Source organism: Pseudophryne corroboree, chromosome 10 (genome assembly GCF_028390025.1).
Source record: "Pseudophryne corroboree isolate aPseCor3 chromosome 10, aPseCor3.hap2, whole genome shotgun sequence".
NCBI classification, from domain to species: Eukaryota; Metazoa; Chordata; class Amphibia; order Anura; family Myobatrachidae; genus Pseudophryne; species Pseudophryne corroboree.
The window spans coordinates 346,605,854-346,620,202 of record NC_086453.1 but is presented as its reverse complement, the minus strand read 5'-3'; the positions used below and the strand labels follow the sequence as shown (position 1 = coordinate 346,620,202).

At 46.2% G+C, this 14,349-nt stretch overlaps 2 long non-coding RNA genes across 2 annotated transcripts in view; one reads left to right on the top strand and one right to left on the bottom strand.

Moving 5' to 3' along the window:
- LOC134966706 (uncharacterized) overlaps positions 1–7,780 on the top strand; it is a 34,827-nt gene extending 27,047 nt beyond the window's left edge. Inside the window, exons 3-4 of the long non-coding RNA XR_010188692.1 lie at positions 5,255–5,525; positions 7,477–7,780. This is a non-coding gene — a long non-coding RNA (uncharacterized LOC134966706). The remainder of the gene's footprint in view (positions 1–5,254; positions 5,526–7,476) is intronic.
- LOC134966705 (uncharacterized) overlaps positions 1–14,349 on the bottom strand; it is a 196,628-nt gene that overhangs the window by 27,047 nt on the left and 155,232 nt on the right. The gene's annotated exons all lie outside the window — the stretch shown is intronic.

The following is a 14,349-nucleotide window of genomic DNA, read 5'->3' as shown; positions in this document are numbered from 1 at the left end:
GTGTGTGTGTGTGTGTGTGTGTGTGTGTGTGTGTGTGTGTGTGTGTGCGCGCGCGCCACTGTCGGGAGGGCCCGGGATGCTGATGCCGCTGCCTGCCCGCCTCCATCCCCGCTGTTCTCCTCCATCCTCCTGCAGCTATATTGAAAACGTCCCTCCCAAAATGCCCGCCGCCTTAGAGGAGACAGTTATTCAAGATACCAGAGGGCTCCTCTAGTATCTTGAATAACTGTTTCCTCTGTGGCGGCGGCCATTTTGGGAGGGAAGTTTTCAATACAGAGCTGCTGGAGGGTCAGAGGAGAGCAGCAGAACAGTGTGGACGACCGCAGAATGGCGGGGACGGTTGCGGGTGGGCAGGTGGCTGCATGAGCATCCCGGGCCCTCCTCTCTCTGTCAGAGAGGCTGGGCTCGGGACAGCTGTGCCCCCAGCACCCCCCTGATGGCGGCCATGAAAAAGACTAATGGTACATATATGTCCAGGGTCAGTAGTAGGTTCTTCTACCGCTCCCCCAGACTCCCGCACTTGGTTCCATGTTCTGCTGAGCGGGAGATTGTGTATTAAGGGCCTTATTCAAGGTTGATTGCAAAACAACATTATCCTCTAATGGGCAAAAGTGCATTTATTATTATTATTATTATTATTATCATCCTTTATTTATATGGCGCCACAAGGGATCCGCAGCGCCCAATTACACAGTATATAATCAAATGAGCAAACAAGAAAACAGCACTTACAGTACAAGACATTATAGGACAGGTACAGAAAACCCGGGGATAGCTGCCATCAAAGGGAGTATGGAGTATAAGATAGTGTAAGTAAGAAAAGGAAATGCACATGAGGAAAGAAGTCCCTGCTCTTGTGAGCTGACAAAGGTGAGGGGCTAATAGACCAGGGTGACACAAATGGGGTAGACGGAGAGCATAAACAAGAGGGTTAGGAAGAGAGTTGGCTGGGTTTGGTGAAGAAGTGGGTCTTGAGAGCCCGTTTGAAGTTCTTAAGAGAGGTGGAGAGTCGGATGGGGAAGAGGGAGAGAATTCCTGAGAATTGGAGCAGCACGTGCAAAATCTTGTAGGTAGGAGTGGGAGGAGGTAATCAGTAGGCAGGAGAGCCGGCGTGCATTAGCAGAGTGAAGAGGACGGGTGGGAGTGTAAAGAGAGATAAGGTCAGAGATGTAAGAGGGAGAAGAGTGGGTGAGGGCTTTGTAGGTGAGTGTGAGAAGCTTGAATTGGATTCTGAATGGGAAGGGTAGCCAGTGAAAGTCCTGCAAGAGAGGGGATGTAGTACGTTTGGTGAGGAAGATGTGTACTGCAGGTGGGGCAGATATAACATGTGCAGAAAGACTTAAGGTGCATACACACGGAGAGATTTTGCCTATGAGAGATTTTGACTGAGCGTTTTCCCTTGAACTGGCAGTAGGAGATTTTGACTAACTTTACCAGTGATTTTGGCTAAGGGGGTCATTCAGACACATTCGCACGCTGCTATTTTTCGCAGTGGTGTGAACGGGTCGGTTCTGCGCATGCTCGGTGGCCGCAATGTGGGGAAATGACAAGAAGACAGAAGAAAGCGATCGCTGCCGTGATCGCAAGAAGATTGACAGGAGGAAGGCGTTCCGGGGCGTCAACTGACCATTTTCTGGGAGTAGCGCGGCGAACGCCGGCGTGTCCAGGTGTTTGGAGGGCAGATGTCCGACGTCAATTCTGGGACCTGCAACGCCGGATTCATCGCACATGGTAAGTAACTCTTACCCTGGTCTAGTTCTACACAAAACATTTTTTGCATAGCAGGGCTGCACAAGCGTTCGCAGCCTTGCTATGCAAAAAAAAACACCCCCATTGGCGGCGTCTAGTTGTTCACACAGGCAGCAAAAAGTTGCTACGTGCAATCAACTCGGACTGACCCCCTCAAGGCCTAATTCAAAGTTGATTGCAGCAGCAAATTTGATAGCAGTCAGCAAAACCATGTGCACTGCAGGGGGGGCAGATATAACATTTGCAGAGAGAGTTAGATTTGGTTGAGGTGTGTTCAAACTGAAATCTAAATTGCAGTGTAAAAATAAAGCAGTCAGTATTTACCCTGCACAGAAACAAAATAACCCACCCAAATCTAACTCTCTCTGCACATGTTATATCTGCTCCCCTGCAGTGCACATGGGAGGTCATTCCGAGTTGTTCGCTCTGTAAATTTTTTCGCATCGCAGCGATTTTCTGCTTAGTGCGCATGCGCAATGTCCGCACTGTGACTGCGCCAAGTAAATTTGCTATGCAGTTAGGAATTTTACTCACGGCATTACGAGGTTTTTTCTTCGTTCTGGTGATCGTAATGTGATTGACAGGAAGTGGGTGTTTCTGGGCGGAAACAGGCCGTTTTATGGGTGTGTGCGAAAAAACGCTACCGTTTCTGGGAAAAACGCGGGAGTGGCTGGAGAAACGGAGGAGTGTCTGGGCGAACGCTGGGTGTGTTTGTGACGTCAAACCAGGAACGACAAGCACTGAACTGATCGCAGATGCCGAGTAAGTCTGGAGCTACTCAGAAGCTGCACAGAGATGTATTTTCGCAATAATGCAAATCTTTCGTTCGCAAATTTAAGAAGCTAAGATTCACTCCCAGTAGGCGGCGGCTTAGCGTGTGCAAAGCTGCTAAAAGCAGCTTGCGAGCGAACAACTCGGAATGACCCCCATGGTTTTGCCCAACTGCTAACAAATTTGCTTCTGCGATCAACTCTGAATTACCCCCTAAATGTGCAAGCGATTTTGGCTAACTCACTTAAACAAGGGGATGCTTTTTCTTTTCCAGCGACCTGGCCAAAATTGACTTGCCTGCACAGTCTACTTTTAGCATCGCTGGCTCTGTACACACAAAGCCTAATTCAGAGTTGATCGCACAAGCAAATTTGTTAGCAGTTGGGCAAAACCATGGCCCTCATTCCGAGTTGTTCGCTCGCAAGCTGCTTTTAGCAGCATTGCACACACTAAGCCGCCGCCTACTGGGAGTGAATCTTAGCTTCTTAAAATTGCGAACGAAAGATTCTCAAAATTGCGATTACACACCTCTTAGCAGTTTCAGAGTAGCTCCAGACTTACTCGGCATCTGCGATCAGTTCAGTGCTTGTCGTTCCTGGTTTGACGTCATAAACACACCCAGCGTTCGTCCAGACACTCCTCCGTTTCTCCAGCCACTCCCGCGTTTTTACCAGAAACGGTAGCGTTTTTTCCCACACGCCCATAAAACGGCCTGTTTGCGCCCAGAAACACCCACTTCCTGTCAATCACACTCCGATCGCCTGAACGAAGAAAAAGCCATGAGTAAAATACCTAACTGCATAGCAAATTTACTTGGCGCAGTCGCAGTGCGAACATTGCGCATGCGCACTAAGCGGAAAATCGCTGCGATGCGAAGAAATTTACCGAGCGAACAACTCGGAATGACCCCCCATGTGCACTGCAGGTGGGGCAGATATAACACGTGCAGGGAGAGTTAGATTTGGGTGGGGTGTGTTCAAACTGAAATCTAAATTGCAGTGTAAAAATAAAGCAGCCAGTATTTACCCTGCACAGAAACAATATAACCCACCCAAATCTAACTCTCTCTGCACATGTTACATCTGCCCCCCCTGCAGTGCACATGGTTTTGCCCAACTGCTAACAAATTTGCTGCTGCGAACAACTCAGAATTACCCCCACAGAGCGATATGCACTAACTTTCTTAGCGATTTTGACTATATAGTCAAAATCGGTCAGCCATATCGCTCCATGTGTACACACCTTTAGGGGGTAATTCAGACCTGATCGCTAGGCTGCGTTTTCGTACAGCGGGCGATCAGGTCCAAACTGCGCATGCACCGCAATGCACAGGCGTGTTGCACGGGTACAAAGTGGATCGCCGATCAGCGATGGGTTTATGCGAATGATCCTTCGCACGGGCGTTCGTAAGGAGATTGACAGGAAGAGGGCGTTTGTGGGTGGCAACCGACCATTTTCTGGGAGTGTTTGGAAAAACGCAGGCGTGTCCAAGCGTTTGCAGGGCGGGTGTCTGACGTCAATTCCGGTCCCGGACAGGCTGAAGTGATCGCAGCGGCTGAGTAAGTCCTGGACTGCGCAGAGACTGCACAAAATCTGTTTGTACAGCTCTGCTACACATGCGTTCACACACTTGCACAGCTAAAATACACTCACCCTGTAGGCGGCGACTATCTAATCGCAGCGGTGCAAAAATCGCTCGCTAGCGAACAGGTCTGAATTACCCCCCTTAGATTTGGGTGGGGGGTGTTCAACCTGAAATCTAAATTGCAGTGTAAAAATAAAGCAGCCAGTATTTACCCTGCACAGAAACAAAATAACCCACCCAAATCTAACTCTCCCTGCACATGTTATATCTGCCCCCCTGCAGTGCACATGGTTTTGCCCATTAGAGGAAAATGTTGTTTTGCAATCAACCTTGAATTAGGCCCTAAATTTTTTGGGGAAAAAACCCTTTAGAAATGCTGTGTTTGGCCCTGAAATACACAATCGTTATAAAATGAAGAAGGGTGATAAATATTGTACCAGATTTGGCGATGATTTCTCCAGGAAAACTATGGGCTCGGACTGCCCAATAACAGGCTTCATTCTATTTAATGTATTATTACTGTACATTAGGGGAAACATATTCAGTTGACATACTCTGTTATGTGGCCTAGTGGGCATTTCCTACCTCGACTAACTCTGGGGACCTTGTCCTTCTAATGGGTTGGGGATGGAATCCTGGAGGTCAGTATACAGACACCAGGTTCCCGGCCGTTAGAATGCCGGCAGTGGGGCGAGCGCTAGAGAGCGTTGCGCTCGCCACAGGTTCTACTCCCACTCTATGGGTGTCGTAGACACAGACGAGTGGGAATAGCTCTAGCGCGGCTGTCGGCATTTCCGGTGGTCGGGATCCCGGCGTCTGTATTCAGAACGCCGGGATCCCAACCGCCAGGATATTAACTACATCCCCTACTAACTACTATCTCATATTCATAGAGCTTACAATCTATTCCGAGTTAACAAATGAAACATTAAAAGAAGCATACATGAACACCTAGTCGTTTTCTGACCTACGTCACACAGTGGTGAGACACAATTGTCCCCTCTGTGATCTCGGCCACTCAGCTTTGTGTATCCTGCTATCTCCCTGGTCAGCTGCTCCTGCTATCATTCAGCCAGTTAGTGCACTGCCCCCCAAATCAGCTACATCTGAGTCTTCAAGGATCACGTTCTTTAATCCTTTTCTTTACAGCCTACAGTCCACCTACAGCAGCTGATCCTGCATTATTCAAGAAATGTGCTTGAAGGTCGAATAGTTAACACAAGCTGCCATATGAAATCCATATCGCCAGAGTCTTCACGTAGATAACAAATGCACCTAGCAAAAGCCTTTCATACATTTAACAGGTTTTGTTATAGCGTATACCATATGCTGCAGCAGTTTACACCAGCCTTCCAGTGATCTAGGCAATACAGATCTCGTGTTTGGGGATCTGGTGAATCCTTGGATTCCGAGAGAGCAAGTAAGTAAATATTTGTATATTTTGTTTGTGGAATTCCCTCCCTTGCACAACATGACTTTCCACTAGCCTCCAAACCATCAAATGTTCCCTGTAAACTCTCCTCTTCAGACAAGCATATCCGATTCCTAAATTCTACCCAATTACCTCCCCTCTACACAGTCCACGCATAACGTTATATATGTTCTTTTTCTACACTCAGACATCCCCCGCTGCCACAGGTCAAACTTGCCTATTCTCCTAAAAAGTCCAGGAGACTCACAAAACTCATTGGCTCTCACGGACGCCTGGAAAAGGAGGCAAGTCTCCCAAAGGCCCCCTGTTTTTTGTCTGGACGGCTTAATGGCTGCTTTACAATGCCAGTAAAAACACCAATATGCCCCACACTGCCCACTTAGCACCCCACCCCTTCCACCGGGTGTGGTATTGAAAGTCGACAGTAACTAGGTCGACAATGTCTAGGTCGACCACTATTGGTCGACAGTAACTAGGTCGACAGGGTATCTAGGTCGACATGGTCTTTAGGTCGACATGTTCTAGGTCGACAGGTCAAAAGGTCGACATGAGTTTTTAATGTTATTTTGGTGTCGTTTTCTTCGTAGAGTGACTGGGAACACCAATTAGTGCACCGCGTCCCCTCGCTTCGGGCATGGTGCCTTCGCTCCGCTACCGCTTTGCTTGGCACAGATTACCGTTCCAATCGTAGTCCACGTGGATCGTTAAGTATGAAAAGGTTAAAAAAAAAAGAAAAAAATTGTGAAAAACTCATGTCGACCTTTTGACCTGTCGACCTAGAACATGTCGACCTAACGACCGACCTAGACATTGTCGACCTAGTTACTGACGACTTTCAATCCGGATCCCCTTCCACCTGACTTCCCTCTCCTAGAGGGAGCAGCCAGAAAGTAAGTATGCTGCAGGCCCATATTGCTGTGTGACTGGATTATATAACCCAGGAGAACATCTGCATTCTGGCTGGAGCTATTTGCAGCATGCATCACTTATCCTCATGCATCCAGATGAATGGTCGACAGTAATCATCTCAACACCACAATGTCTACATTAGAACGTTGACCGGATTCAAACTGACAACAGTTACCCGATTGACATCCTTACAATGTCAACATCTGAAATGTTGCCATGTGAAACGTCGTTAATTTCAGGATGCCGGCGGTTAGGATTAGGTGCCCCCCGGGAGGGTTAGGATTTGGCCGCGGAGGGTAGGAGAGGGGGTTAGGCTTCCGCAGGGAGGGTTACTGGAACACTACAGCATCACAGATCCACGTCAAAAGTGACGGTCACAGCACCACTGGGACCCAGAAGGTGGTAATGGAGCCACAGCTGCCACCGGAACAAAGTAAGAGGCCACTAGGCCACCAGGGACGGTTTTTTCGACAGTTCATCATTTTAACATATCATCCAGGTAGACATGATGACTTTTGACAAGTTATACCACACACCATGTACTACACCTATTCCCCTAGAGTGTGTAAGTTTGCGAGAAGGCCCTCTTACCTCTGTCGGTCTGTTAATAACCAGGGCCAAATGTAACAGAGTGAGAGTTTAAAAAAGTTGAAATTTGGTAAGGTTTTGCAGTTTTTTTTTTTAAAGTGGCAATCATTTACACAGCAAGATCAACCTGGTTTTGCAGTGTAAATAATTGCCACTTTAAAAAAAAAAACTGCAAAACCATACCAAATCTCCACTTTTTTAAACTCTCCCTCTATTACATTTGGTCCCCAGTCTTGTGTTATTACGGTTTTGTTCCCAGCTGTAAAGTGCAACAGAAAATGATAATGCTACATAAATAAATGTCAACAAAAATAGTTCAAACTCATACCACCCAAAATAACATTGTAATATTCGTGTTGAGCTAACATTTACAAAAGAACCGTATGTAGGCCTGTTAAGGTTAGTCCCTTTCGCAGCATTTATCTGCATTATATCCTTATAGACAGACGTACCAGCAAGATAAAGAACAACATGCCATACTCCACACCACATGAAAAATGATTACTAGAAGTACGGAAGGCATGAAGAACTGTAAGTACCTGGACTATAGAAGCGTGTTGGGTGATGATAGAGAGACAAGATGACACCAATCATTGTACGGAAAGAAGAAAACATCTGAAGCGAGAACATTACCAAGCCAGGTTACATGACTGTTATATCTGGTTATTGCCTGGGGCACTACACTGCCAATAAGAGACTTCCTGTGAGAGTGGAAAATAAATAAATAGTGGCTGGAGACACAACAAGGTGTTTGTCAGAATACTGGTCCAAATTCCGCCAAAAAACAGTGCAAATAGAAGTGGTCCTTCCCCCACTGACCTCTATTTACAAATAGGATGGGTAATTACAGGACTATTGTCTGACTATTCACCTGCTTAGTCATTTCTGAATTCCCACAACTGCAGAATCTACGCTTTGCAGGACCTGTAGTCGAGTGCCCCTGAGATAGTCATAACCATGAACAGTGTTGTAGACTAAAAAATTGTACTTAGTAACAGCATAAGTGACCAACTCCAGTACAGACTAAAGAGGAGTAAGGAAAATAGAAGCTAAATTGTCCTTATATGGGTGTAAATAAGCAGAAACATGCCACAGAGGCTTTTGTTTAAGATATGATATTTCATTTACATGTTTTCCAAGTAAATACTTACTCCCCAGGATCACAATGGCATGAAGGATGGAACGGTCTCCCCCATATCTCAATGGCTCCTCATGGACGGGCTCAATCTTGGGCGATTTCAATATTGTGATTGATAGTCTGAAATCTGCTTCTCATGCCTCCAAACTACTCTCTCGTTCTCTACCAATGGGCCGACTCCTCTACTCATCAGGAAGGCCACTGCCTTGATATTGTATTCACCAGACTAGGCTCAGTTTCTGAATTCACTAACACTCCTTGCCCGCTCTCAGATTACAACCTTATCAGATTACAACCTTATCACCTGCATGCTTTCCTCCATTACTTTAGACTCCGTGTCACTGATGTCCTCCAATCCTCCTCAAACCAGCAGAAATATTAATGCTATTAATTATCAATAACTTTCCACCTCTCTGCAACAACTGCTCTCCCCAATTTCTGCATTCACTTCTCCTGAGACGGCTGTATCACACCTGAACCAGACTGTAGAAATAGCCCTTGATGAAGTGGCTCAAGCTACCCATCACACTCCACATAGGTCTAGATGTCAACCATGGCACTCTAAATTATCAAAACATCTACAAAATCTTGCACAAAGTTGAACGTCAGTGGCATAAAGCTCGTATTCCAAGGACTTCCTCACATATAAGACTACCTACCACTCCTATCATAATGCCCTGGGCACTGCCAAACAAACATTTCCAAACTCTCATCTCTTTTTAAGCCTCTAACCCCAAGCAACTTATTAATACATTTACATCACTTCTCAACCTCCCTCACCCAACCCACCAGCCACTATCATTGCGCAAGATCTTGCTTTCTACTTCAAGGACAAGATTTATAAGTTCCAACATGAAATGGCACACTCTTCCTCAACACTCTTCTCATCCTCCTACTCTATTACCTCTCCTCTTAATCCTATACCCTCACAAATAAGTAAAGCTCTGTCTCCTGTGCACATCCCAACCTTAACTAAAATCTTTAATCTCTCTCTTTCTCTACTGGAATCTGTCCTTCTCTGTTCAAGCATGCAGTGATTACTCCCATTCTGAAAAAACAAAACAAAAAAAAAAACAAATATTCTGACCCAAACTCTCTCTCTCAAGCTACTGTCCCATCTCTCAGCTCCCATGCCCCTCCAAGCTACTTGACTGACTTGCCTACACTCGCCTCACACACTTTAACTCACACAACTTATTGGACCCACATCAGTCAGTCTACCGTTTCCAACACTCCACAGAGACATCACTGGCTAAAGTAGTGAATGATCCGGTCACTGCTAAGTCCAAAAGCCATTACTCACTTCTTATTGTTCTAGATTTTTCTGTTGCTTTTGATACAGTTAACCTCTCACTTCTCATAGAAACACTACAATCCTGGAGCGTGGCCTGACCGGAGACTGTGGTGGACGTGCTGTATGAGAGGCTCCCTGCTTGGCCTGCTCTTTTATTGTCTACCCTGCTTTGCAGCCTGCTCTGTGGGGCTCCTTCACTTTTGCTTAGGCTTCCCTGTACCTGGGGACCTGCTGCGAGACGAGGTTGCTGAGCTGGGGTGCGCTCCGGCAGGTTGCGGCCTTGTCTCCTCTCTCAAGCCGGGGACTCTATTTTCCACAGTATCCGGCGCGGCCATCCGCGGCTCTGTGAGCGGCCGTGACATTGCCTGGGGGACTGTCTGGAGCTCCTATACTTACCCGCAGCTGCCTAGTCCTGGAGTGGGTTCCTGTGCGCCCAGTGGATCGTGCTGTGGCGGCCAGGTGCTGCGAGTGAGGTGAGCTGCTCCGGAGTCCCTGCATGCGGCAGCCATCTTGGAAATCCATATATGGAAAGGCAGCCTGTCCCTACACACACCACAGCCAGCAGTAGAGATACTGAGGACACTGCTTCACCTATATCCAGCACACCCCATCCTGTGCATCTCAAGGGGTGTTTTTACAGTGCTCTGACTGATTTAATCCCCCGACTCCTCTGAAAGCAGTGGCCCTTTATTAAGATAATTTCCCTCGTAGTGGGCTCTTTTACCTCAATACAGTATGGGTCTCTTACACCTGGGATACCTATTTGGTATCGCTACTGGGCTTTACGCAGCTTAGTTTTACACCCTCTGGAAATAGGAGACACTGCTGGTCAGGTCTCTACCTTTTCCTGTGCTACTTCTGTGTGATGTCCGTGTGAGATAGAACAGTTTTGCTGCGAGGCACTGGTTTCTGCCCCATCTTCCTACCCTTACCAGCATTATCACTCAATCCCCTTGAAATTCAGCTAATTTTTTTCTACATATCTATACATTGTTGCTCAGAGATACTTGGGACATGTCTAAAAGGAATCGTAAAGCCCCCCATGGAGACCCATCCTCCTTTTTCAGCCCTCAACGAGATAAAAATGTGAATCAACACCCGTTTCGCCAGGGACTATGCAGGACTTGGGGTCCTCCCCGTCTAGATCCGATTCCGCTCTACCTGCTGATGCTGATCCATATGACTCCCCAGTACAAAGGATTGCGACCACATTCAGAGATGAATTGCAAGCCGCCATCCAAGTACTTAAAACAGAAATTTCCTCTCTGGGATCTCGCACGGACACCTTAGAACAAGAAACTGATGATATATGCAGTTATCAGGATGTTATCACTCAAGAGATCTCGGAATTGCATTCGGAGGTCGATCTCAAAAGCGAGCAAGTCGAAGACCTCGAGAATCGTTCATGCAGAAATAATTTCCGGTAACGGAGTGTGCCAGAGTCGGTAAATACAACTGCGTTGCCTGACTATCTCCTGGGCCTGTTTCATCAATTGCTTCCAGACCTTTCTGTAAATCAATTCCTATTGGATAGAGCACATAGAGCTCTCCATGCAAAACCACCCTCCAATCAACCTCCAAAAGACATTGTCCTAAGAATGCACTTCTTCCACATTAAATCGAAATTTCTCAATGACTGCCATGGTGTCTCTGCTATTCTCTATAATATTTCAGGACCTGGCCCCCTCCACTCTCAAAAAAAGGAGAAAGAAATTGCCTGTCACTAAAGCCTTGCGTAACCGCCAGATTCTTTATAGATGGGGATTTCCGTTTGCTCTACAATTCTCCTTCAATGGACGTAATCACTCTGTGAATAACCCTGATGATGGCTTAGAGGCTCTCAGACGATTGGGGCATTTCTCGACTTCTCCTCCTGCGTCTTCTCCAGACTCTCTCGCGGGCTCTAAGCAGAGATCTCCCCCTGCATGCTGAATGGTCGACCATCTGATGGTTACGTTACCTATCTTCAGGACTTTCAGGTTTATTGCAAAGACTTTTAGATCCTTTTCATCAGACTTATTATAGAGATGATTTAGTTTTTTTTGTTCCTAATATATTTGTGTTTTTTGCCCCTCCTTTCTGCAGTGGCGTGAGGCTCTCTCTTTACTATTTTACAGCCCGTTTGCTTGGGTCATTAGTTCGCAGATATTGTGATGTTATTATGTGAATATTGCAGCATCCCCTTATGCCACTGTTCAGTGATGACGTGATTGTTATTGTTGTTATTGCTAGCCTCTTTCTATTATCTGCTACATGTCTTTGTCCTTCTGTGTTTGTTTATTATGTTGTGATAATGTTTCATGACACTCTAGGGTACAATTTGTTCTCCTGCTCAGGTTTTTCCGATCTCGGAATGGACCCTCTTTTGTCAATAAGTTATTTTGTGCCCTATATTACTATAGTTGTGGTTTCCACCTTTGCCTTGCAGCCCCAACCCCCCCCCCCCCCTCCCCGCTTCATGCCCATGTTGGTGACCCACATTTTGCGGTTGTTTTGGTTAACAAATAGATGGCACGTTTTTGTTCTCCTAGCGGCCTCACCCCCACAACATCTGGGGTTGGGGTTCTGTGATGATGATGTTTGTTGTGTCCTTGAGACTCCCCCCCTATTTAGCTCTGTACTGTAATCTGGATTGTCAGGTCTCCCTTAAGCCAGGTCCTCTACTGGAATCCGCCATGACTTAAACATTTTAACGTTGAATATCAATGGATTAAATTCCCCCAGTATACGAGCCAAGGCTATCCAATTTTTTAAAAAGGCAGAAAGCCAACATAATTATTTTACAGGAAATACATTTTAAAACAGTTCATCCCTCCTTGGCCTCAAGAGCTTATCCTCAAGCCTTCTACTCTACAACTCCGAAAAAAACGTAAGGGCACTGCCATTTTGCTACATACTTCACTTAATTACACTGTTGAGAACTATTTTACAGATCCCAAGGGCCGCTTTAATATTGTTGTATTACACCTGGGACACTCATTTTTAACTGTTGCCTCAGTTTACTCCCCTAATATGGAGCAGGGTGCCTTTAACTGCGTCTTTCACTCCCAACTTGAAAAACTAGTAAAGGGTCGGGTGATAATATCCACATACAAAAATGACAGTGCAGATAACCCGTGCAGATATATATATATATATATATATATATATATATATATATATATAATTTACCAGTTCACCATTTTCCTTTTTCCGCAGCTGTTAGCATAAATGCATTCCTCATGTGCATATACGGGAAAAATGGAAAGAAATATCCATATCGCGAAGTACAGTTTTAATAACAATTACACAATACAAAAAGATACAATGTAAACATATAAATGAATGTTTAAAGTGCAAATGCATGGATATATACTGCTCAAAAAAATAAAGGGAACACTAAAATAACACATCCTAGATCTGTATGAATGAAATATTCTTATTAAATACTTTGTTCTTTACATAGTTGAATGTGCTGACAACAAAATCACACAAAAATTATAAATGGAAATCACATTTATTAACCCATGGAGGTCTGGATTTGGAGTCGCACTCAAATTTAAAGTGGAAAAACACACTACAGGCTGATCCAACTTTGATGTAATGTCCTTAAAACAAGTCAAAATGAGGCTCAGTAGTGTGTGTGGCCTCCACGTGCCTGTATGACCTCCCTACAACGCCTGGGCATGCTCCTGATGAGGTGGTGGATGGTCTCCTGAGGGATCTCCTCCCAGACCTGGACTAAAGCATCCGCCAACTTCTGGACAGTCTGTGGTGCAACGTGGCGTTGGTGGATGGAGCGAGACATGATGTCCCAGATGTGCTCAATTGGATTCAGGTCTGGGGAACGGGCGAGCCAGTCCATAGCATCAATGCCTTCGTCTTGCAGGAACTGCTGACACACTCCGGCCACATGAGGTCTAGCATTGTCTTGCATTAGGAGGAACCCAGGGCCAACCGCACCAGCATATGGTCTCACAAGGGGTCTGAGGATCTCATCTCGGTACCTAATGGCAGTCAGGCTACCTCTGGCGAGCTCATGGAGGAATGTGCGGCCCCCCAAAGAAATGCCACCCCACACCATTACTGACCCACTGCCAAACCGGTCATGCTGGAGGAAGTTGCAGGCAGCAGAACGTTCTCCTTGGTGTCTCCAGACTCTGTCACGTCTGTCACATGTGCTCAGTGAGGACCTGCTTTCATCTGTGAAGAGCACATGGCGCCAGTGGCGAATTTGCCAATCTTGGTGTTCTCTGGCAAATGCCAAACGTCCTGCACGGTGTTGGGCTATAATCACAACCCCCATGTCGGGCCTTCATACCACCCTCATGGAGTCTGTTTCTGATCGTTTGAGTAGACACATGCACATTTGTGGCTTGCTGGAGGTCATTTTGCAGGGCTCTGGCAGTGCTTCTCCTGTTCCTCCTTGCACAAAGGCGGAGCTAGCGGTCCTGCTGCTGGGTTGTTGCCCTCCTACGGCCTCCTCCACGTCTCCTGATGTACTGGCCTGTCTCCTGGTAGCGCCTCCATGCTCTGGACACTACGCTGACAGACACAGCAAACCTTCTTGCCACAGCTCACATTGATGTGCCATCCTGAATGAGCTGCACTACATGAGCCACTTATGTGGGTTGTAGACTCCGTCTCATGCTACCACTGGTGTGAAAGTACCGCCAGCTTTCAAAAGTGACCAAAAACATCAGCCAGAAAGCATAGGAGCTGAGAAGTGGTCTGTGGTCACCACCTGCAGAACAACTCCTTTATTGTCTTGCTAATTGCCTTTAATTTCCACCTTTTGTCTATTCCATTTGCACAACAGCATGTGAAATTGATTGTCAATCAGTGTTGCTCCCGAAGTGGACAGTTTGATTTCACAGAAGTGTGATTGACTTGTGTTACATTGT